The 26,292-nt window shown below is 40.0% G+C and overlaps 1 protein-coding gene and 1 long non-coding RNA gene across 3 annotated transcripts in view; one reads left to right on the forward strand and one right to left on the reverse strand.

Annotated features, from left to right (window-relative positions):
- Nucleotides 1–26,292, reverse strand: part of CSMD2 (CUB and Sushi multiple domains 2) — a 1,018,208-nt gene that overhangs the window by 398,037 nt on the left and 593,879 nt on the right. The window lies entirely within an intron of this gene.
- Nucleotides 14,488–26,292, forward strand: part of LOC130356015 (uncharacterized) — a 45,455-nt gene continuing 33,650 nt past the window's right edge. The window contains exon 1 of the long non-coding RNA XR_008888739.1: nt 14,488–14,858. This is a non-coding gene — a long non-coding RNA (uncharacterized LOC130356015). The remainder of the gene's footprint in view (nt 14,859–26,292) is intronic.

Below are 26,292 nucleotides of genomic sequence, written 5' to 3' on the forward strand. Positions count from 1 at the left end.
AGGGTTAATGACGGACATCGGCGCGATCTCTGATGTCCTCCATTACCGGCAGGTCCCTGGCTGCTATCACTGGTCCAGTGCTCACGGTCATGTTCATGACGTAAATGTATGTCATGGTGCGTTAAGTACCACCGCACCATGATGTGCATTTATGTCAGATGTTGTTAAGGGGTTATGGAGAAAGATTGTAGATGGTATTTCTTTAAAATGCTCCCAGAGAAGAAAATGTAAGGACCACGTATAGGGAAATATGTCGAGAAATCCTCCACAATCAGCACTTCTAGCACAAACCCACGGACACCTTTAGGAATACAGTACATGGATAGAAAATATGAAAGAGTTTTTTTTGAGAATAAAATGTAGCTATGCTTCATCTGCACAGTTTGTACTTGATATAGGTTCTTTCTCATCTCTACAGTCTGGGAGGAAATCATATAGAGAGAGGTCATGATCTATAGCAAAGAGGTGGCTTAGATTAAAAGGATTAATGGGTTCATCTCCCCAAAGAACCAAAGTGGATCATTATTCGAAAATGTTAAAAACCTATTTGAAGCTCTAGCCCTAAACTCTATAAGGTCAGATTTCATGTACAGTGTGTGGGAGGATAGTGTAGACAATGGAAGGTCAGGCTGGGTGGCATAAGTAGTCCTTGTTCACAGTGACATTGTGCTTCCATTTACAGCAAAATAAATTGTCAAGCAACTCACAAACTGACAGGGCACCTTTATGCAATAAACAACCTTGAAACTCAATTCTCCCGAAATGTTTTGCTGAAATAAATACCTGCGCCAGAGTATTAATCTACAGAGTTTCATGAGCACAGTTCCCCATAGACATTGGTAAAAAGTTTTTGCAATTCTGTCTGTACAAACCAGTGTTTGCAGGCAGGTAATGTCTGAGGACAGGTTTAAATGCCGCCATTAAAAAGATCAATCAGAATCTCGTTTGCATGCATCCTAAGATTCCACACGACGAGGAAGGTTAAGCCAATTTTTCAGGATTGCATTTTAAGAATTTTAAAAGCTTTGTTATTAATTCAGAAACTGAGAAGACACTGTGTATCTTCCGCACGCAACCTAATTGTAGCTGTTCCCGCAACTCTCACCTGCAAACCATGTCCTGTCACTCATTGCTTTTGGAATGCAGAATGAGGTTTGTGTGAAAGAAAGGCAAATACTTGGTTTGATTTGTAATGTTGCAATGCTGTTTTCCTTCAGCACCTTTTGGCCGTAGAAGACCAGATGAAAAAGTTGTTTAATGGAGGCAAACATCAGGTTGGTATAGAAATTTGCTATCGTCACTGTAGTCTATGTTATTTCAGATGTAGCCCAGAAAGTTTAAAATAAAAAAGCAAAGATAACTTTCTGCCAATTTCAACCCGTGTAGATATACCAAGAATTGTTTCAACAAGGTGACAACTCTTCAAACAATCGTGACGGTTCGCAAACAGTATAGTAAGCCATCAATTTTGTCAGACCGACAGCACTGTGAGAATTATGTTGAGAAAAATCATATATAAAACCCTTTAAGGATATGTTCACACGTATGCAGATTTGATGCGCACGATTTTCTGCTGCAGATTTCAATATAAACTAAATGACTGAGCACAGCTTCTAATCTGCAGTTACAAATCCTGCGCATCAAATCTGCGCAAGATCCAGTATGTGTGAACATACCCTTAAGGGACATTCCTATCTCACTGATCTAATGGAAAATGTTTTACAATTCCTAAACAGGCATATTTGCAAACACATCGGTTTATATATGTATTCTTCTTGCTTTGATCTCTTTCTTGTTTTGTCCTGTGTTATGGCCACTGGAGCTAAAAGGGGTACTCCGCCCCTAGACATTTAATGGCGATCAGACATCTTATCCCCTATCCTTTGGATAGGGATAAGATGTCAAGGGAGGGAGTACCCCTTTAGTGGTCTATTCATACGTGCAGATTTAGGCTGCAGATTTTAATGTAAATGACTGAACACAGTTTCAAATCCTGCACATCAAATCTATGCAAAATACTGTGAATAGACCCTAACTGTTTAGTTGGCCATGATTGCACATGTAGCTGCCTTTTTTCTCTATGGACTCCAGCTAGGTTGTTCAAAGTGTGCATTTCAGGTGCATTTCAGTGTATTCATAAAGTCTTCAGAAAAGATTAACATACTGACCAGCCAAAAATATCTAAACACAAGCTTTACCTTCTACACTTTTATTTTTTTTTATTTTTAGGCAAAATATAAACTTAATGTTATGAACAGTAGTCATCTTCCTGATACTCTGTTTTATCCAAAGTTGATAGTCTAGTGATAGGTTGGAATCCATGGGAAAAAATTGGCACAGTTAGTTAGAGTCAGTCGCTATAGTCGCTGGATATTACCTAATTTCTGACTACCATCATCACCATCAAACATTTGTACCATTATCTAATTCTAATCCATCATCTCCAGTTCTTGTTATCTGTTGGTGAGTTGCTATTCTTGCTATACAGTAGTTACCTGCTAGTATTGATATGTTCTTGTATGCTTTTCCTGTTACCAGGCCTGGTGCAAGGATTTTTGCTGCCCTCTGACCCCGCCTTTTGGCTCCTCCCGATCTATCATAATGTTGGACAAACCTGACCTTAGTGATCACACCTGTCTGCCTTAGAGGTAGCGCTGTGCTCCTCCAGCAGGCTGAAAAATGCTGATTATTATAGTACGGGTGGGAGTTTTGCTTGATGGGAAGGTGCTTCGGATGGGTGGGTGCTTCGGAAGCTAGCTAACTTTATTGCAGTGGGCAGAGCGGTGCTCCAATCAAAAGGGCGATCTAGACAGCTGCCTATTTTGCCTATAGGCAGAGCTGGCCCTGCTTGTGACTGTCTGCTTGCCACACTGTTCAGCTCTACCTTTAGACCCATGGCTCTGAGTATTAAGAGCCACAGCTAGGACTCAAAAAGGCGACTGCTATAAGTCCACTTCTGCCTTCTAGTGACCAAAAATACCTAAGATAGAATTTTTTTCTGAGACATATTGCAAAGTTTGTTTATACTACAGATTTATTCAGAGATTAATAAAAGGACACTAAAATTTAAGTAAATTCGAAAGTGTGCCACTAGCATTCTAGTTGCTGGTAACAAAAAAAGATATGTGGTGCAGTTTGGCTGTAGACCTGCCCTTATGTTCTAGGCTCTTGCATACACGGACTTGTGATAGCAGTAGTTTCTAAAGGCCGTAATGTTGAAGCATTCCTTACAGATAGATATCCCTTTCTTATAGATTGGATTTCAGTAATAACCCTTTAAATTAAATTACACTTCCCCAGGGCTTAAATAGATAAGCCCAGGCATAGTTCAACCGATTCCTGATTAAAGGGCAACTCTTCCATGATTTATTTTAAAAGGCTTTGACTTTCAGCTGATAAAATAACATATAAAGTATATATGAGTGTTATAGCAATACTGTTCTCGGATTGGCATCTTAATATTGCAGTGCACTGCTTTGTGAAAGGTTTATCACAAGCCTAAATTTTGTACATCTGATAACCAGCCTGCCATGGCATCAAGCTTCCCGAATTGGAATTTACTGCAATATGACTAGCTTGGGAGATCATTTCGGATGCACAATGGAGCTTTCTAATCAACAAGGGATGCTAGTGAAGTCATTACGAAGGGCCTTTGAAATCCGCTGATCGAACCCTGAGCATTTATTGTATTCTAAAAAAAGAAAAGATGTCCTAATTACAAATCCAGAATTACATACTGCACATAAAGCCTAATTGAGACACATTGTGCGGGAAGCATGACTTGATGGTCTGTGCATGTTCTATCAAGCAGGCTGTTCTCTACAAAGCTCCAAGCACAAAACAACCATTCTCTTCTAACTTCAATTATTAATGTCACAATGCGGAATGGGCAGTTCTTGAAAATATCCTCTTCTAAGAAGGAAAATCCCACAGGTGATGACATTTGAGAGTTATTAGGAAAGGAACTCACATGTTGACCTCACTAATTCCACTAATTCATTGTTCTGTTTACTTTCTATCATGTGCAAATACATTTACTCTATATAGTTCTGTATACCGTCAGTGTCTCTGTATGTGTAAGATATTGGTAAATGATGTGTAATAATGGACCTTTAGACATGGGTGTTTAGCAGCAAAGAAAGATATAAAACCAATGATAAAGGTTATGTCTTCTAAATTATTATCAAGACACAGTATTTCTTTATTCCAAATGATTTCAAAAGATGAATATGAATTTATCGAAGACTTGGCCTACAGGGGATTCAAGCAGCTATTCAAAAGGTGCAGAGGAGGTCAGTATTGAATCTAATACATTTATAAATGCTTAAATATATAGGCACAGAAAATGTGTGCTATATGCAAAGGGAACATCAGTACAGCTACAGTACACTAACAATATGTAGTAAGGGAATTACCGTACTCAAACATCCATTCCTAATACTTTTGGAATTGCTCTAAACCTTAGGGAAGTTCAGATGACCTATCCTACAAAACCATTAGTAGTTCCAGAGGAGCATTTTTGCTTATGCAGTTTTCTAACAGCGACACATCAATGATCATTTACCTCTGTAGACAACCCTTCTGCTCATCTAAATAAGCCATTGGGGAAACGGAAATAATACTTATGATGTGTATAATTACTTAAGAGATCTTATTGCTCAGAAAAAAAATATATTTGATGTATTGTATCATACTCAATAGAGCTACTTGTTCGGTTGCTACATGTTCTATTGTTCCTCTTATGAATTGCAACACATTTTGGATTTACATCTAATGCAGAGGTCATATAGAAATAATTGGAAACCACTGTCTGAGCTATTGGGTTGACAAGGTGAGAAATGCTGAATTACCAGACCTTATTAGTCTATAATTAACCCAAAGAGAGTGTGGAAAGCTTATTAAAGCACCGACACTGCATGGGGGTGACAAGAGGAACCCTAAATATTCCCTCACACTGGTTAATGAATCACACTGAGGCCTGGATTAGGTCTGTAAAGCACTTCTTTAATAAGGCAAAATCCCCTTTTTTCCCTCTACAGTGACTGTTTAATTCAAAATGCTATGGACACATTTGAATACATAAATGTATTTTTGCATTGTATTTATTTTAGTGTAACAAAATTCCTATAGGTCTTTATAAAAGAAAATAAAAAAACTTTGCTTGGTTTATCTTCTGCAGCCTGAGACGCCATGCAAAGTCATACTGACAGAACGTGTTAGGTCTCAGTGGGGCACAGGTTCTTTACACTCCATTATGGCTGCTGCTTGCTAGGTCTCTGTTTGGTATCGTCCATGCTTGTGACCTGTAACAGAGAAGAGAGCAATATGATTGCTCTCTTCTCTGTTACATTTACCTACAGAGTAGCAGAGTCACATATACAATATGTCTACTTTATTACTATATTTTCATCATAAAGTTGACATGTTTTTACTTTTGGAAGACATCAGAGGGTTTCAAAGTTCAGCAGAAATTTTCCAATTTTTCACAACATTTTCAAAATTGAATTTTTTAGGGACCAGTTCAGTTTTAGGGACCAGTTTCAGTTCATATTAGAAATACCAAATAAATGACCCCTCAAAGTATTCAAAATGACATTCAAAAATTGTGTTAACCCTATAGGTGTTTCACAGGAATAGCAGCAAGGTGAAGGAGAAAATTCTAAATGTTCTTGTAGACCCAGTTTTTGAAATGTTACAAGGGGGAAAAGGAGAAAAATCCCCCTCCCCCCCCAAAAAAAAAAAAATTTGTAACCTAATTTCTCTCGAGTAAGGAAATACCTCATATGTGTATGTGAAGTGTTCTGTGGGTGCACTAGAGGGCTCAGAAGGGAAAGAGCGACAATGGGATATTGGAGAGTTAGTTTTTCTGAAATGGTTTTTGGGGGGCATGTTATATTTAGGAAGCCCCTATGGTGCCAGAACAGCAAAAACAACCAACATGGCATACTATTTTAGAAATGACACCCCTCAAGGAACTTAACAAATTGTACAGTGAGCCTTAACACCCCACAGGTGTTTGACGACGTTTTGTTAAAATCGGATGTGTAAATTAAATTTATTTTTTTCACTAAAATGCAGTTTTTTTCCTAAATTTACCATGCATAGAGTATAGAAATATCCCATGTGTAGATGTAATGTAGATGTAAAGTGCTCTGCGGGCGAACTACAATGCTCAGAAGAGAAGGAGAGCCTTTGGGATTTTGGGGAAAGAATTTGGCTGAAATTCAAGTCTGGGGCCATGTGTGTTTACAAAGCTTTTGGAACAGTGGGCTGTGCAAATGAAAAATTAAATTTTTCATTTTCATGGACCACTGTTCCAAAAATCTGTCAGACACCTGTGAGGCATAAATGCTCACTGCTCCCCTAATTACATCCCGTGAGGGGTGTAGTTTCCAAAATGGGGTCACATGTGGAGGGGGGGCCCCTGTTCTTGCAACATGGGGGCTCTGTAAACGCACATGGCCTTCATTTCCAGCTAAATTCTCTCGCCAAAGGCCAAATGGCGCTCCTTCTCTTCTAAGCCCTGTAGTGCGCCAGCAGAGCACTTTGCGTACACATGGAGTATTTATATACTTAGAAGAAATGGGTTTACAAATTTTGGGGGGCTTGTTTCCTATTACGCCTTGTGAAAATGAAAAATTTGGGATAACACCAGCATTTTATTGAAAAAATAAAATGTTTCATTTTCATGTCTAACTTTAACGAAAATTCTTCAAAACACCTGTGGGGTGTTCAGGCTCACTACACCCCTTTTTACGTTCCGTGAGGGGTGTAGTTTCTAAAATGTGGTCACATGTGAGTGTTTTTTTGTGTGTTTATGTCAGAACCGCTGTAACGATCAGCCACCCCTGTGCAAATCACCTCAAATGTACATGGCGCTCTCACTCCTGAGCTTTGTTGTGCGCCCACAGAGCATTTTACGTCCACATATGGGGTATTTCCATACTCAGGAGAAATTGCATTACAAATTTTGGGGGTCATTTTTTCCTTGTACCTCTTGTGAAAATGAAAAGTATGGGGCAACACCAGCATGTTAGTGTAAAAAATAAAATTTTATTACAAAAGCATGCTGGAGTAGACCCCAACTTTACATTTTCATAAGGGGTGAAAGAAGAAAAAACCCTCCAACATTTGTTAGGCAATTTGTACGGAAATACCCCATATGTGGCCCTAAACTGTTGACTTGAAATACAACAGGACTCTGAAGTGAGAGAGCGCCATGTGCATTTGAGGCCTTAATTAGGGATTTGCAAAGGGGTGGACATAGGGGTATTCTATGCCTGTGATTCCAAAACAAGGTGCCTCCAGCTGTTGCAAAACTACCAGCATGCCTGGACAGATTATGGCTGTCCGGAAATACTGGGAGTTGTTGTTTTGCAACAGCTGGAGGCTCCGTTTTGGAAACAATGCCGTACCATACGTTTTTCATTTTTATTGGGTGGGGGGGGGGGGGTAGGGGACTGTGTAGGGATAGGTGTATATGTAGTGTTTTTTTTACTCTTTATGTGTTAGAGTAGTGTAGTGTAGTGTTTTTAGGGTACATTCACACGTGCAGGGGTTCACTTCAAGTTTTCCGCTTGGAGTTTGAGCCGCAGCGAAAAATTTGCTGCATCTCAAACTTGCAGCGAGAAGCTCACTGTAAACCCCCGCCCATGTGAATGTACCCTGCTGTTTCAAAACTTCAACTTCCAGCATGCCCCTTGGCTGTCTGTGCATGTTGGGGGTTGTGGTTATGCAACAGCTGGAGGCACACTGCTTGCAAAACACTGAGAGTTTGTTACTTAAGGCTGGGTTCACATCACGTTTTTGCCATACTGTTTTCAATCCGTTTTTCTAAAGAAAATCGTATGGCAAAAAAACGGATGGAACAGTAATGGAAAAAGTAAACCGTATGCGTTTTTAAACAGTATACTGTGTTTAAAAGTGCATACAGTTCCGTCCGTTTTTATAGAAAAAAAAAACATGCGTTTTTGAAAATGTTGTTCATTTTTAATGGGAGGGGTCTTGGGTGGGGACTTTAGGATTCAAATGCGCATGTGCAAAGTAAAAATGTATACGTTTTTCCCGTATGGAACCGTATACATGTGCGTTTCCCATTGACGTCCATGTTAAAAAAAACGTATGCGGTTGCAGTACGGTTTTTAAACCGGAGTCAAAACCGGGGTTGACCACGATTTTGTCTCCGGTTTAAAAACCGTACTGCAACCGCATTCGAAACGCAAAAAAAAATCATTGTGAGACAAAATTGAAAAAAACTAAAACGTTATAGAAAGGGAAAGGACTCAGGACGTACCGGTACGTCCTTGGTCCTTAAGGAGTTAAACTGTCCAGCATGATGAATAAAGTCTGAAAAGGTCTCAAGCTACTAAAATGGTGAGTGCAACATTTCTTCATTCTCTTTTTTGGATGAAGAGTATATTACCCCTCTGGTTGTAGTGATGCTCACATGAGCTATTTCAAGTGCTGTTAAATGTTTGGTTCTTTTTGTTCCTTTGCATTTATTGTCCAAAAAATTTATCTATTTTCTCCCAACAAGTATTTTTCCATGATTATTACAAATTTTCCTATGTTTTTTTTAATTTTTTTTAACAACTGCTAAAACTGCTGTGAGCTGTCAGGTTTTTAAGAGCTCAAATCCACCCCATTTTCTATGGGAACATTAATAAAATAGTTTGGACAGGCCCCTTTTTCAGTGACCACACCCCTTTTATCAGCAGCCATGCCCCCTTTTCAGGTTTTCAGTGTAAAGTGGAGAGATAGTAGGGTTTTTTGGATTTTTTGTCGTTAATCCTGACGCACGACACATGCAACACAAAAAACCCTACACAATCTACTCGAAAAACCTTAGTAAATGAGGCCCGTTATCTAAGAGTCTAATGATTTATGGTCACAAGATGCCAAACTCCAAATGTTCTTCATTGCTTAATCTAATGTGATAATAATAATAATAATAATAATAATAATAATAATAATAATAATAAATTTAACTTTTTCAAGTTTGCTTTAGTATCTTATCATGTTACATCTTCTGCATGCTTATGAATAGCTAAAAACAAATCAAACATATTCTACAAAATTGAGAGGATATCAAAAGTGTTAAACAGTTAAGTGTATTCAATGTATTTTGTCCCTGTTGAATAGTATAAGTGCTAAAGGTACTTCAAGAATAACTTGGAGGGGAGATGTCTGAGTGTTCAGATTAAATTAGACTAATCAGTAAAATATATGTATTTGCATTTCTCCTACTTTGGCAATTATAGCTTTCTAGACAGCCAGCCGAAGAGAAAAAAAAAAGATACTGCAATAACAAGACAGCATCACATGTCATAAGGAAGAAAACATAGATCAAGATGATGGTACATAAAATCATGAAGCACATAGGTGTGGTAATATTATATGTGCATCAACACCTACATTTCTGGCACACCGTCCACAGTACTACACCAACGTGACAATTTCACATACTCTTTTCTGTACCCTCTATTAGACTAGCGGTTATTTTTTATTGCCCATCAATCTGTATTTGTAGGAGACATCATGAATAATTTAGCAATTCACTTCTCTGATGATGGGTGGACAGAAAGGACGAGGGTATTTAGAAAGGTAATGATCCAACTAGAAGTTTACTGTGGCCTCTGCATCCAAATTCTTTGATTTGTAAGGTTTTCCAATAGACTTTGCAGCAACTTTGACTTTATACTTATATAGTAATTTAAGGTTAGTAAGGCTAATTACTGTATAACGTATTTGGTGTTTCAGTTCTGTGTTTTTAAACAAGTAAATCTAGTTTCTGTCAGTAAATAGGAAGATACTTGTTTACAGGTTCAAGTGTGCCATTACTGTATGCAGTCTAGGCAATCCTTTTTAGTTCTCAATGGGGTCTCTTGTTCTTGATACTGGCGGAGGAGCCAGAGGTCAAATGGTAACCTATCATACTATTATAAAGTGTAATTGACATTATAAGTGTAGTATAAGAGGAATCACCCCACCGTTCCCCACTGAACACATTGCGGGCCGGTGGGCTGACCTAAAGGGATGCCACTGGTGAAATATCACTAATTTTGTTTTTATTCACTAACCTGGTGAGACGACAATGATGGTGGTGATGGTGGTGGTGGTGGGGGATTCATTGTTTGGTATCAGACAACCCATGTAAAATGGTATTCCAGCCTGACGCACTCATTTCTTATCCACTGGATAACTGATAAATGCTCTATCATAAGAGGTCTGAATGAGGGGTCCTCACTTAATCGACATAACGTGGGAATCTGGAAATAGGACCATGACTAGGTAAAATTTCAATGGAGAGGTGGTTAAGTATACCTTCTTTCTGCTCCATTTAGAGTCTCTTGGTAATAATGATAGCAGGCAGAAAAAAGCCAAATCATTGTATTGAAGAGATGGTTCTTTTAGAACAATATTTGCGATTTGACTTCAATGCCATTTTGCACTTTAAATTAAGCAAATTGTACTTAGTGAAAGCTATACAGATAAGACACACAGTAGGGTTTTAACTGAAGGTGGTGCAGAGGTAGCAGTCACATGGTTGTCCTTCATTTTGAAAGGACCCAATGGGTCACACAAGTGAATACAAGTACTGTAAAGAATAGGACAGTTGGAAAGCTGTGGTATCAATTGTGCATCAGACCCGGCATCTTAATACTACATCCGTCACAAAGAATACATTATGGAGCAGTTCAAACTCTTTTTTTCATTTAAATGGGACCATCTGCTGTCTACTAAAATTATGTACATGGCACCATTTATTGGTCTTAATAACCCAAAGTCCTACGGGTAACTAACCTCAAATCACATTTTGCACTATTTCAAGGTAAGTACATTTGTCTGGTCTTTTAATCCATTTTTGGTTTTTGCTTGAAACTTATTTCAACACAGGTGGAGCTTCACAAGTCCAAATATTCAGCATTGAGCTTTTTTATGATATGAGACAAACCCATATGGTTCATAATGTTGGATTTCATCAATGCATCTATCAGAAAAAAGAATGGCTGAACAATGTGATAACAGGCCATTACCTGAGAAGTCATTACCACAAGATACAATAAAAAAAGAATAACTAATCTTCCCTGTCATTGATTTAGTCAGATCTACTGAAATATTCAGAAATATGCAACTTAAAGCAACAAACCCCACTGGTGCCGGCCTTTCACCAGACCAGTGGGTATTTGGAAAATGTTTAAGTTTATCTGTGTTCATTATTGTTTTATCAATTTCTTTTATGTGTTCTGCCAAATGTACCATTCCCATTTAGGCTACAGATTGTAGAAGATATAATCTGCACCTCAGGTTACTGCATGTGAACACGCCATGCGAAATTTTCCTAAAAAACATGTAAGCAGCTTCACTGATGTTGATCAAAGTTGCACAATATTAGTTTAAGAACGTGTTTCAGTGATCAATTTTCATGTATTTTTAGTCATGCATGGATTTGGATCTCCGTGTTGGGAAGAAAATAATTCTAAAAGGCACATTTTGATTCTTGAGATGAATAGCAATAACATGCTCCTAAAAAAGGGTGTATTCTTTACATGAACGTAGATAATACAGAACCAGGATTGTCCCTTTCTGTCTGCACTGTTGGTAGAATAAACATCTGTAAGACTTCCTCTGCATGGTCATCTTATCCAATGTGGATATAGAAGGAAACCTTTCCAAGAAGGAACAGAGAAGGTGGGGTATGGTATTTTTGCATAAGCTTTCCTGTATAGATTCACTAGCTCATGATTTTCTCTATATATGGGATATGAAGGCACAAGTCCCATATAGTTTTCCATCATATATGTAAAAGCTTTCTTCAGTGCAAGATAAAGGGTTTAAAGGGGTTATCTAGGAATCAAAAAAGAGAGGTAATTTCTTTTAAACACCGGTTGGACTAAATAAATATATTATATTACACTGGCACTATGGAGTTTACAAAAAGCTGCCCAGTTGTTTATCAAATGGATACCTGCAGAACCATTAATGTACAGAAGAAAAAATCTGAAAAGTAAATGTATACAACAACGCTCAAAATCCTAAATGTGAAATGTAAGAGTAATCACTCCTACATACTCCCACATATTACTACTTATGGGCCACTATACCTATATGTGGGAGTGATTATTGTTACATTTGACATTTAGGATTTTGAGCGCTGTTGTATACATTTACTTTTCAGTTTTTTCTTTTATACACCATTCTCGGTCTGTCTCCAGGTTAGGTGTGGCTCAGTTCCATTAAAGTGAATGGAGCCAAGTTGTAATGCCACACCCAAAGTGAAGACAGACAGGGAGCAGTCTTTGAAAGAAAACAGGTATATTTTCCGATTCCTGGCCACCCCCTTTGATAACACTAACATCATGTCAGGACACTACAGCAACATAGTGGTAATTCTAATGAAATTCAGACCACCATTGCTTTTATTGAAAAAAAAAAAAAAAAAAAAAGAAATCCTCCAACACTGGTTACCACCCCTCTATATTCCATATGAGATTCATATATTCTATATAAGATCTAATTATATATGTAGAAGCCATAGAAAGGCCTAACGGCTGAGGGGGGTCTACCTAGATTAAATAAATTGTACATATTTACCATATATATACTCGAGTATTAGCCGTTCCGAATATAAACCGAGGCCCCTAATTTCACCCCCAAATACCTGGGAAAAGTTATTGACTCGACTATAAGCCTAGGGGAGGAAATACATCATCCCCCCGTCATCATTCCCCCCCTTTCATCATCCAGACCCCCGTCATTAACACCCCTGTCATCATCACCCCTGTCATTATCACCCCGTCATCATCACCCCGTCATTATCACCCTGTCATTATGACCCTCGTCATCATCACCCTGTCATCATCACCCTGTCATTATCACCCTCGTGATCATCCCCCTCGTCATCATCCCCCCCTTCATCATCACTGCCTGTCAATCCCTTCGTCATCATCCAGACCCCTCTTTTGTTTTCTACTCACCACCCCAGTTGTTGCTGGTCCGGGCCATCCATCTTCACCGGGAGGCCCTCTTCTCTGCTCCAGGCCAGCCATGGACTAGTGACGTTGCATTGACGACGACACGCTGGGATGTCCGTGCGCAGCAGATGTCTGTGACGTCCGGGGCATCCCTGCGCATGAACGTCCCTGCACGGTGGCATCAATGCAGCGTCACTAGTTCGGGGCCGGCCCGGAGAAGAGGGCCTCCCGGTGAAGATAGATGGCCGAAGATGGATGGTCTGACCCATCCCCTCACAGCCATGCCAGAAGCTTTTTTTTTTGTTTGTTTTTGTTCACTCGAGTATAAGCCGAGGGGGGCGTTTTCAGCACGAAAAATTGTGCTGAAAAACTCGGCTTATACTTGAGTATATACAGTATTTAATTTAGTTCACTAGGACCCAAGGAATTGTACCTACAACCCTGCTTCTTTTTAAGGGTCATTGATCATACAAAAACATCCTACCTACAAACTATTAAACAGAAAAAATAATAATATATGAAACAGAGTTTATTATATAGAAAAATATGCTTTTATGCTGCAAGTGTACTATTGCTTTAAAGCAGTCTGTGTGCACTAGACCTTAAAAGATTTGATCACCAGCAAACAAAAATATTGTAATAACTTGGTGGTGAATATAAATGTTAACTACTTGCTTGTTTTGTGTTAATGTTCTTGTTTGTTTGCTTGGGGCATCATTTGGAGGAATAATGTTACAATTATTTTGGCTGACACATTGTGGAGCAGGGGAGACTTCATTTCTATTTAACAGTAAATTAATAGATGAGTCAGTGATTATACTCACAGATATGACAGTAAGGACGTAGGTGTCAATACAAATACACATCCAATGCTTCAGCTCTAGAAAAGTTCTCTAGATATAACCATATTATATTTGCTCCATCTATGAGAATTTTAATAATAAAATGCTACAACAGCACAAAAAATCAATTCCTCCCCTACACATTGCATTGTGCCCTACACAAAGCCCCAGAATTAATTACCCCTATTTTTCTGACATGTGAACAGTGTAGGTTACATATACAGCCCAGCAGAAATTGACTTACGCACATACATATTAATGCTTTGATAAAATATTGAAAATTACTTTTCTCAAGGACTAAAGCAATTTGGTTTCTCATTTTATACCTTAGAGTCTTCCTACATCTGCAATTTTTTTTTCTAAGTGATTTGAAAGCTTAATACAGATGGAGGGGTGTAGTGTGATTCCCAGCACTAGGCACTTGTCCAAAGCCACACACAGTACTGTATATTGTAAAACCACTATAATGGGAAAGCAGTGAAGCGTGGCATCTCCTTATTTAACAGGCCTTCCATAATTTAAGACGTTACACACTTTAATCTGATGCTGTGTGTTGTACTGGACATAATAAACAAGGTAGTGGAGGAGTTGGTGGAGTCACAGAAATGCCGGTTTAACATAAACAATGCTCGAGAAACACAAGACGTACTGCATTAAATATTACAGGAAGTGTTACAGGAAGATGAGCAACAAGCTGAGTAACTCCCCGTGGAGAATCGAAGGATGAGACAGCTCTCTAGGAAATGTTCTTTTAAGCACAGAGTCTTATGTTTGGCTACTATAAAAAGTACCTATGCCTATAATTTCCAGGGATAGTGTGTCTCCTAGAGAAGGTCGCCAAACTGGCAAGTGTTATCTTCAAGTCATGCAATGCTTTATGGGAACAGAAATTTACAATAAAAATTCTCCTCACTGCCACCTATTGGAGGTATCATCACTCAAAGTATGACCCTTAAAGAGCTTTGTAACATGACTGGGGATTATCTGCCATGCCAGATGTTGGAAAAGACACAAGAACTTCATAACAGCTGTCTACAGAGAGGTAGCTGTCTCTTCTGGGAGAGATTCTTGCTTGCCATATACATCTTTAGTCATATTTCAAGGCTCTCTAAAGGTTGAACATTGATTTGAAGGTGGCAGTAAGGAGCAACTTTTTTTTCTTATGGAGACCTACTAAATGTTCATTTTAGGGGTTATCGCCCTGGACGATGTCTGAGTGGTGAAACCCTCAAATGATCACAATGAAAGGGCACAAGGGCTTGGCTAAGTGAAGTACCCCTTTGACTCCTGAGAGAGACGTTAAAAAGGTTCAGAGGTAGTTTCAGTGTGTAGACAAAATAGATATAAGCTTCTGACATGTCACATACAGTAGCTCTCCTAGCACTGTTTCTCCTCATGTCACGGGCACAAGTCTTAGTGGCTTTACAGCCAGTTGCTCATATGATGTTATGTGCCTGAACAAATCAATTCTATTGGTTTATCTAAAGGGAACCTGTCTGGTCTCTTATGCAGTACAAACCCTCTTCAGCTGCTTGTAGCAATGGAACACAGCATTCGGACACGGTCTCCATAAAATACCTGTGATGCGGCACTATTGTAAAATCCAGTAGTAAGTCACACTTGATTGACACACTGATTGACGGGCTCTGCATGAAGTTCCCAGCACTTAGTGTGTCAATCAAGCATAGATACTAGGAAGAGGGCCAGGGCAGCGAGACTGCATTAGAAACAGGATAGATAGATAGATAGATGATAAATAGATAGATAGCTAGATGATAGATAGATAGATAGATGATAGATAATGTTTCTGCTAATATCAGTACCATTGCTCAGAAGGTAATCCCTAAACAAATAAGAATCAATTCCCAATAGGAAATAATACATTATCATTTCCCTAAAATCAAAGAACATGTGTATGTAAGCAAAACTTGTTGTTAGATAAGAACCATTCGGCCAATCTATTCTGCCCAATATCCTAAATACTGATGAATAGTCCCTGGCCCTATCTTATATAAAGGATAGCCTTATGCCTATCTCTATCTTATATGAAGGATAGCCTTATGATTATTCCATGTATGCTTAAACTCCTTCACTACTCATCCATGCATCCACTACTCTCTCAGTAAAGTAATACTTCCTGATATTACTGCAGAAACCTTTATATCTCTGATTTAAAACTATGTCCTCTTGTGGTAGTTTTTCTTCTTTTAAATATACTTTCCTTCTTTAGGCTATGTTCACATGGTTGTATTTCTGAGCAGAATCTGCTGGAAAAATTCTGCTTATAAATTCTATAAAATGTACTGCACATTGTGTTGATTGTTACATTTTGTAAAATTCCATGCAGTAAATTGGGCCAGAATCTGTCTGTAGACTGCACAGAAATTTGCCAAAACTGCAGAACATCTGCAGCCAGCTTTGCAGAACAGAATTTGAGCGGTATCACAGAATCTTCGCCATGTAAACATAGCCTTACTGTGTCAATTCTCTTTATGTATTGAAAATATACATAATCCCCTCATATCATATCCCCTCTGTCTCGTCTTTCTTCCAAGCTACACATGTTAAGGTCTAGAGATGAGCGAAGTTACAGTAATTCGATTCGTCACAAACTTCTCAGCTTGGCAGTTTCTGACTTTAGCCTGCATAAATGAGTTCAGCTCTCAGGTGCTCCGGTGGGCTGGAAAAGGTGGATACAGTCCTAGGAAAGAGTCTCCAGCCCACCGGAGCACCTGAAAGCTGAACTCATTTATGCAACTAAAGTCAGCAACTGCCGAGCCGCAATGTTCGTGACAAATCTAATTATGTAAGTTCGCTCATCTCTATTAAGGTCCTTTACCCATTCCTGGTAAGTTTTATCCAGCAACCCATGTATTAGTTTAGTAGTTTTTCTCTAATCTCTCTCTAAATCTATATGCTTCTGGAGATACGATCTCCAGTACTGCACACAATACTTTAAGGCTGGGTTCACATCACGTTTTGTCCCATACGGGACCGCATACGGCAGGAGCAGCTGAAAACTTGCACTCCCGTATGCGGTCCCCTATGTAATTCATTTCAATGAGCTGACCGGAGTTAAACGCTGACTCCGGTCGGCTCATTTTTGCCCCGTATGCGGTTTTCCACCTAGTCGACCACGATTTTAGGTGCGGTGGGAAAACCGCATACGGAGCAAAAATGACACGCTTCTCCAAATCCTTGCCCTAAAAGAGTTTTGAGGATTGCATAAGACATTTCCAAGACAAGTACAAGCAGTTTTTTTTATCAAGTACTGGTGTAGGATGCTTCTTGAACATCTCTGGAGTTCAGAGAAACTTCTAAAATATTACCAGCGTGAGAATGGTTGTGGCCTCAAGGCTCCACTTTTAGATATGCCTGAACAACACTATGTCAGAACTGTATTTAACCTCTTCAGGACACAGGGTGTATGGATACGCCCTGCATTCCGAGTCCTTAAGGACCGAGGGCGTATCCATACGCCCGTGGGAAATCCGGTCCCCAGCGCTAGCCGGTTGGGGACCGGAGCCGGATGCCTGCTGAAATCATTCAGCAGGCACCCTGGCACATCGCCCAGGGGGGTCCTGAGACCCCCCCCCCCATGGCGGTGATCGGAGAAAATCGCATGTCAATTCAGACATGCAATTTTCTCCAATTCCGGGCTGATCGGGTCTCTGGTGACCCGATCACCCGGAATATAGGGCTGATCGGAGTTGTCAGCAACACCCCCGATCAGCCTAAAGGATGGGAGTGAGATCGCAAAGCTGCGATCTACTCCTATCCCCTGCCATTACTCAGAATGGAGTTCTGACCAATGGCAGCGCAGGACAGGGGGTTGCCATGGCAACCCCCCGTTCTGCCCGCCCCTGGATGTCGAGGGGCTCTGGGAAGAAGATGGAGGCCGTACCTGCAGGAGAAGATGCCTGGGGACCTGGGATCTTCGCTGGAGCCTGCAGGATCCTGATCAGGTAGGGAATCGACAGTCGACAGTGGGTGGGGGGGGGGGATTGGAAGTGAAAGTAAATCGATCTTTACTGTGGCAACCACTAGGGGGCCAAACTGCAACTCCCAGCATGCCCAGAGAGCCAAAGGCTGTCTGGGCATGCTGGGAGTTGTAGTTTTGCAACATCTGGAGGGTCACAGTTTGGAGACCACTGTTACAGTGATGCCCAAACAGTAGCCCTCCAGATGTTGTTAAACTACAACTCTCAGCATTCCTCGACTGCCCAGGCATGCTGGGAGTTGTAGTTCTGTAACATCTGTCCCTTCAGATTTAGCAATTTTCATGACATTTTTGAAAATTGCTGCTCTACATTGAAGCCCTCTAATTTTTTCAAAAAGCAAAAGTATGTCCATTTTATGATGCCAACATAAAGTGGACATATTGTATTTGTGAAGAAAAATAAAATTTATTTGGAATATCCATTTCCCTTACAATTAGAGAGCTTCAAAGTTAGAAAAATGCAAAATTTTCAAAATTTTCATGAAATTTGGGGATTTTTCACCAAAAAAGGATGCAATTAATTTACCACCAAAATAAAGTTGAATATGTCACGAAAAAACAATCTCAGAATCAGAATATTCGGTAAAAGCGTTTTCGCGTTATTAATTTGTAAAGTGACGGTGGTCAGAATTGCGAAAAAGGGCTCAGTCCTTAAGGTGAAAAAGGGCTGCGTCCTTAAGGGGTTAAATTAATATTGAACATTAAAGTAGTTGTCCAGGATTCAAGAAAAAATATTTGTTGTCTATGGTAGTGCAGCTCAGACTTGTTTACTTTGATGGAACGAAGCTGCAGGACGAAATATAACCCACGGACAGGTGTGGCACTGTATTTGCAACATAACAAGCAGCATTCTTCTCATCTTAATAGGATAGTTAGAATGTAAGACCCAAGTTGATAAGCTCCTCACAAGTATACTACAATATGTGGTCTTCTGAGACCAATTGAAGAGCATCATCACCTTTAGTACAGCAGAGGAATCAAATGGCTTGGAATCCCAGTGCATTTATCTTCAGAACGCCATTTAGATGATTTATGCAGCCTTTGGCACAACATACATCCTTTTCCAATCATTATGATTTCCCATTCGCTTTAAATGTTGTTTAAATGCTGGATTATAATGTAAAAGGCTGGCAGACTCTTACTATCAGAATCTTCCATCACGGATGGCTCATTATAGTTTCAAAGCACCAAAACCTCCACTGTGCCCTTCTTGGCATGGTTCCTGGACAGAGCCTGCTTCCTGCACATGCTGCTGAACCTAGCAAACTGTCCTAGCTTCAGCTATGAATTTGTAATAATGCTTCTATTTTTAATGGGCATGACACCCCACCTTGCTGATCGTGGTACTTCTCCAGTTCATTTCCGCAAAAAGACGTAATGGGTGCTTAGAAGAAGGAGATATAATTGAAGAGAAGCAGGTGCTTAAATAAACCATCTACTACCGAATAGACCATAGCACCACGTTTAGCTGATTTTGCTTACTTAGCTGCTTGCTATAAAAGAATGAAAATAGGATCTCTAACGTGACTGAATTCGACTTCTGCTCTTAGAAAATAAATTGTATATAGTAACTTAATGGAACACTAAACTTATAGGCCACTGGCTATAGAATGGACTCTATTGTTTCCTATTTTCAGACATTTTGACAGTCAAAATCCACTCAACACACACTATTTGTAGGGTTATCACACGCCATATAAATGACCATGGCTGTGTGGCTCATGGTAATAACAGGCAATAGAGCCATAAGATATCAATAAATAGTTCTCTTTGGAAGTCTCCATTAATTACAGTTAGAAGGGAGACCTGGGGTTAATTGAGCACTGAATGTGGTGGACCAGTGGCCCATGTCTTGTTGTTAGGCTTTAAATGGTATTAACTTCTGAATAAACAAATCTGTTGAATTGAGATGTCAGATTTTCAAAGTCATACCTAGGGATGAATGAATCAAATCTGATTCATCTAATTTTGTTACGAATTTCAGGAAAAATTTGATTTCAACTAATGCGAATATGGCCACGATTCGATCGCGTGAATCGCCTAATTAAACTCCATTTAGTGTGGTCCAGGCTCCAGGGGCTGGGAATCTAAAATGGCGGATCCATATGTGAGGACATGGGGCAAGGAATCCTGAAAGGCGGGAACAAGGGTCGGCGGGATGACCCTAAATTACACGCAGAATATCAGCAGCCAGCCACCCCTGTGATGTCACAGCCCTAGATAATCGGCAGCCATCTTGCGGCCAGTTACTTCAGCCTTTTATTGCAGAGAGAGAGAGAGGGACAGACAGCAGTGTGTGGCACAGAAAAGCATTTTTACAGACACGATTCACCTCCCAGTCACATCAGAGTTCTATTGCAGAGAGAGAGAGGGACAGAGGGCAGTGTGTTTTTTACAGCAGCGATTCACCTCAAGCCCAAATCCAGCCTAGAAGCACTGATAGGGAAGGGAGGGAGATTGAGAAAGAAAGTGTAATTTTGGGTGTAGTACTTAACGACTATGTGCTCCAGCACTGGTGTGTACAACAACTGAAAAGCTAATAGTAGCCAGCCAGTTAGGGTGAGCAGAGCACTAAAAGCATATTGTCCTCTATTAGGTGTAACCTGTGCGTCCATCTAAGTGGTGTACCATTTTGTTCCAGTTAAAGTCTTAAGGGCCTAGATACTGTGAAAGGCCAGCCAAAAGTACACGCCTGCTGGTGTTGTAGACAAATACTTTTTTAACTCCTTCCCGACCCATGACAAACATGTACGTCATGGGTTGGCTCCCATTCTATAATGCGGGGCCACTGCGCGGCCCCGTGTCATAGCGGATCGGGCCCAGCACCTAGCAACAGCTGAGACCCATGGCCAAGAGCGCGGCACTGATCACTGGGCTGCGCGCTATTAACCCTTTAGATGCGGCATTCAAAGTTGATTGCCACGTCTATAGTAAAAATTAATAAATGCCGGTTAGCTCAGGGGGCTGTTCGGGATCACCGCGGTGCATTCATAGCATCCCGAACAGCTGTAGGACACGAGGAGGGTCCCCTTACCTGCCTCCTGGTGTCCGATCACCGAATGATTGCTCAGAGCCCGAGATCCAGGCATGAGCTGTCAAGCGGCAGAATCATCCTATGGGATAACAATGCTCAATGTAAAAGATCAGAGTGTGCAGTGTTATAGCCCTCCATGGGAGCTATAGCATTGTAAAAAAGTGGGAAAAAAAAGTTAATAAAGATCATTTAACCCCTTCCCTAATAAAAGTAAGAATCACACCCTTTTCCCATTTAAAAAAAAAAACTGTGTAAAAAAATAAATATATGTGATATCCCCGCGTGCGAAAATGTCTGAATTATAAAAATATATAATTAATTAAACTGCATGGCTAATTTCCTACGCGCAAAAAGATTCCAAAGTCCAAAATAGCTTATTTTGTGTCACTTTTTATACAATGAAAAAATGAATAAAAAGCGATCAAAAAGTTTGATCAGTACAAAAATAGTATCGCTAAAAACCTCAGATCACGGCGCAAAAAATTTGCCTTCATCCCGCCAGGTACGCGGAAAAATAAAAAAGTTATAGGGGTCAGAAAATGACAATTTTAAACGTATTAATTTTCCTGCATGTAGTTATGAGTAGGGTATCATTTTAATTGTATGGACCTACAGGATAAAGGGAGGGTGTCATTTTTACTGAAAAATTTACTACGTAGAAACGGAAGCCCCCAAAAGTTACAAAATTGTGTTTTTCTTCAATTTTGTCGCACAATGATTCTTTTTCCGTTTCACCGTAGATTTTTGGGTAAAATGACTGATGTCTTCACAAAGTAGAATTGGTGGCGCAAAAAATAAGCCATCATATGGATTTTAGGAGCAAAATTGAAAGGGTTATGGTCTTTTAAAAGTAAGGAGGAAAAAACAAAAGTGCAAAAACGGAAAAAATCCGCGTCATGAAGGGGTTTGGCGTACTGGAGCGCATTGTCCTCCCCTCATAAGTGCATACCACATACGTACATCTAATTGTTGTACCATTTTTTCCTGTTAAAGTCTTAAGGGCCTAGATACTGTGAAAGACCAGCCAAAAGTACACACCTGCTGGTGTTGTAGACAAATACTGTTTTAACCGTAGTGGAGATTATTGTACTCCCCTCATATACGGACTAAGTATGTCAGGCAGAGAAGTGCCAGGACGTGCACAGAGGAGTGGCAGAGGCCTAAATTCATCAGACAGAGGTTGTTGCAGACTAGGGGCGAGTGGCAGCAGGAGTAGCAGTGAGGGGCCTGAGCTTCCGGTATCAGCTAGCGGTCGTGTCTCGACCAGCAACTCATCTGCCATCATTGATTGGTTAACACGGTCATCCACTTCATCACAAGTGACATCTGATACCCCCAATCAACAGTAGGTGGGTTCCTCAGACACAACCCTCAGTTGGCATGGCCTGGGAGCAATCCCTATCATCCCATTGCCTCTGTCCTATGCTGTTCCCTCCCCCACAGAAGTATCTTATGCTGTGGGTTCAGCTCCACTATTTAGTGAGGACGATCTAATAGAGGACAGTCAGCAACTACTGCCCAGTGAAGAAGTGGAGGAGACATCCGCCGCTTCCTCCACTAGGTGGGCAAGTACAGGGTGGGCCATTTAACTGGATACACCTTAATAAAATGGAAATGGTTGGTGATATTAGCTTCCTGTTTGTGGCACATTAGTATATGTGAGGGGGAAACTTTTCAAGATGGGTGGTGACCATGGCGGCCACTTTGAAGTCGGACATTTTGAATCCAACTTTTGTTTTTTCAATAGGAAGAGGGTCATTTGACACATCAAACTTATTGGGAATTTCACAAGAAAAACAATGATGTGCTTGGTTTTAACGTGACTTTATTTTTTCATGAGTTATTTACAAGTTTCTTACCACTTATAAAATGTGTTCAATGTGCTGCCCATTGTGTTGGATTGTCAATGCAACCCTCTTCTCCCACTCTTCACACACTGATAGCAACACCGCAGGAGAAATGCTAGCACAGGCTTCCAGTATCCGTAGTTTCAGGTGCTGCACATTTCGTATCTTCACAGCATAGACAATTGCCTTCAGATGACCCCAAAGATAAAAGTCTAAAGGGGTCAGATCGGGAGACCTTGGGGGCCATTCAACTGGCCCACCATGACCAATCCACTTTCCAGGAAACTGTTCATCTAGGAATGCTCGGACCTGACACCCATAATGTGGTGGTGCACCATCTTGCTGGAAAAACTCAGGGAACGTGCCAGCTTCAGTGCAGAAAGAGGGAAACACATCATCATGTAGCAATTTCCGCACTATCTTTGTACCCCATATACCACACCATACCATACATTTTTGTGTTCCAACAGTCTTGGAGGAATCTATCCAATGTGGGTTAGTGTCAGACCAATAGCGGTGGTTTTGTTTGTTAATTTCACCATTCACATAAAAGTTTGCCTCATCACTGAACAAAATATTCTGCGTAAACTGAGCATCCTGTTCCAATTCTTGCTTTGCCCATTCTGCAGCACCTGAAACTACGGATACTGGAAGCCTGTGCTAGCATTTCTCCTGCGGTGTATATAGTAGTATATAGCAGTGTATACGGATACTGGAAGCCTGTGCTAGCATTTCTCCTGCGGTGTTGCTATCAGTGTGTGAAGAGTGAGAGAAGAGGGTTGCATTGACAATTCAACACAATGGGCAGCACATTGAACACATTTTATAAGTGGTCAGAAACTTGTAAATAACTCATGAAAGAATAAAGTTACGTTAAAACCAAGCATATCATTGTTTTTCTTGTGAAATTCCCAATAAGCTTGATGTGTCACATGACCCTCTTCCTACTCAAAAAGTAAAAGTTGGATTCAAAATGTCCGACTTCAAAATGGCCGCCATGGTCACCACCCATGTTGAAAAGTTTCCCCCCTCAAATATACTAATGTGCCACAAACAGGAAGCTAAGATCACCAACCATTCCCATTTTATTAAGGTTTATCCATATAAATGGCCCACCCTGTACATTGTGGGAAATACTGTACAAATAAGATCAAATGTCACTTATGCTATATAAATCATATGTTCACCATGATGAAGAGATGAACCACAGATAACTGTTACTGAACACTCTGCTGCATTATGGTAGTAGGCTACTTTTCTGGATTTTTCAAGCTGCAGTTTGTTCAAATGTGGAGAAGGATATTTGAGTAGCGGTATGTATTGTGGAGAAAAAGGCCCTTCTACTGTTGTGCATCCTTGGACATTAACAGTTATGGGCTCAAAGCAAAAATAGAAATGTCCCCCATTGCTGCTGGTTCATGTCAGCTCCATTCCTGGGGCAGGATGTCCTAATACTTGTCTTACTCCTTCGTTGCGAAGACATTGACAGCCTGACCCTCTGGCTTTCCCACTTTCAGCCTTTTGCCAACATTTCTTTGATTGTAGAAAGGGTGTCCTATATTGGTTCATAAAATCCATACTAAAGAAAAATATAGGAAGTCTTGGCTTGACAGTCATTATAAGACTGATTCAAATGAACCGTCTCAACGATGTATGAACCCTTTGCAACTACCTAAAAAAAAACAGCTTCTCCTCATCTTCTGTGACCATTCCCAGTCGGGTCTTGTATTGACAGTATATATTTTGACTGGTCAAGACATGAAATCTATTCTGGTTTTATATGATGACTCCCTCAATCTTCCAGGAACTCAAAACTTGGTGAACACAGCAGTTCTGGTGAAATTGTAGCAAAACTGTGGCACTTTGTGGTTACTGTTGCAGTTAACTCCAATTAGCCCGCACCATGTGATTAGACCCAAAAAGCTATTGAAATATTATACAGGTGCTATGTGAAACTCACTAAATAATTTCTTATTTTAGATATTAAATAATCCACTTAAGCCAAATATTGTATATTTAAAATTATTATTCACATTAGAATGACCACAACTGCTGCAGATCTGTAAAAAAGTGGGTTACTAAGAGTTAATATTGTATCTGATTGGAAGAAGCCGTGTGCTGCTGAAAACACTTGGCACTGTCATTTTGCACTGCAACATACAACAGCCAGACTCCCATGGCTGCTATGGTTTTCAGCTTAAAACAATAATTTTTTCGTTTTTGTCTGTGACGTGTGACACATAGTTTAAGATGAAGGGTGGTTGGGCAGCCATGAGCCTCTTGGGGCCTTAGGTCCTGGGCAGCAGCATAAACATGCTATTATCTGCCCCTGTACAGGGTTTATCCTGGGGAATCAGTTCATTAACCTATGACGCAGAGAAACCCCCTTTTTACTATTCACAACAACTAATAAACGATTACACACCCTTACAATTAGTAAACACCCTAAACTTAGTGATATTGGACACTACATTGGTCTTCTGTGGCTTGTAAGAAATCATTTCTCCAAAGGTCTTTTGATTCTAATTTATTTAACACGTCTTCTGTGACTTCATGTACTATTCATTGTCCTTATGGCTCTGGGACACTTATGATTAACAGAACACACAAAAGTATGCCTTTGAGCGTTTAACCTATGGAGAAAGCTTCTCAGCTTTCTTATGTGAGGGGAACTGCTATTTCATCTCTCAAAGTTATTGTTGTTGAAGTTTGATAGGACATTAGTGTACTCAAAAGCAAGAGTTATTCAGGCCTGGTAATTGTTTTTCTGAGGCAGTATTGGCTGTGCCAAATTCTCCCAAAAATAAAAAAAATAAAAAAAAAGACCAAAACAAACACACAATAAATATGTCATAGGTACAATTGTGTCACCTTCTAATTATTTTTGAGCTGATGTTTAAAGATTGAAAGGCTATGAAGAATGTTGATATAAAAAAAAAACATTCCAGGATATTCAGTTTGCAACCTGCTCCTAGTTTCAAAGTTTTCCCGAGTTGTGTGCTTCTCCCAGTAAGATATGCTGGATGTCAAATATGAGGCTTCAGAATGTGACTGTCTTCACTAGCTCTCAGTGCTACTTTTTTCCTAGAGCTGGAGAGGACCTCCTTTCCTTTTGGTGATGTATACTGATGCTAAGGGTTGTGTGATTTTCCCCTCCTTCTGGGTTCTCTCCACTCTCTGTAAACTTATACATAGCTTGTAGGATTCCCCTTCTCCCTGAAAACTGCCTTATGTGTAATTTCCTCACTATCCACACTTTGAGCCGTGGTGTATAAGGTCTGCCCTCCCTGCTAATAGAGATGGTAGGGGGAGAGAAAAGAAAGTAGATGAGATAAGATCAGTTTGATTAGAAGCAACCTACCAGCTATTTACAGGATGCATATTGAAGGAGGTAGAAAGGCTCCCAGTGCAACTTAGTCATATGATGGCCATACTAGAATGATAGGATTACTAGTCAGTATGAACTATCTTGCAACTACAAATTTTCACACTATTAAGTCCTTGATAGGTCCCTAAATGTATATAACTGTATCAGGTTACATAGCAGAACTGCTAGTTAAGCAAATGTTCAGCTATTAAAACAAACCTGTGCTAC

Source organism: Hyla sarda, chromosome 2 (assembly GCF_029499605.1).
Source record: "Hyla sarda isolate aHylSar1 chromosome 2, aHylSar1.hap1, whole genome shotgun sequence".
NCBI lineage: Eukaryota > Metazoa > Chordata > Amphibia > Anura > Hylidae > Hyla > Hyla sarda.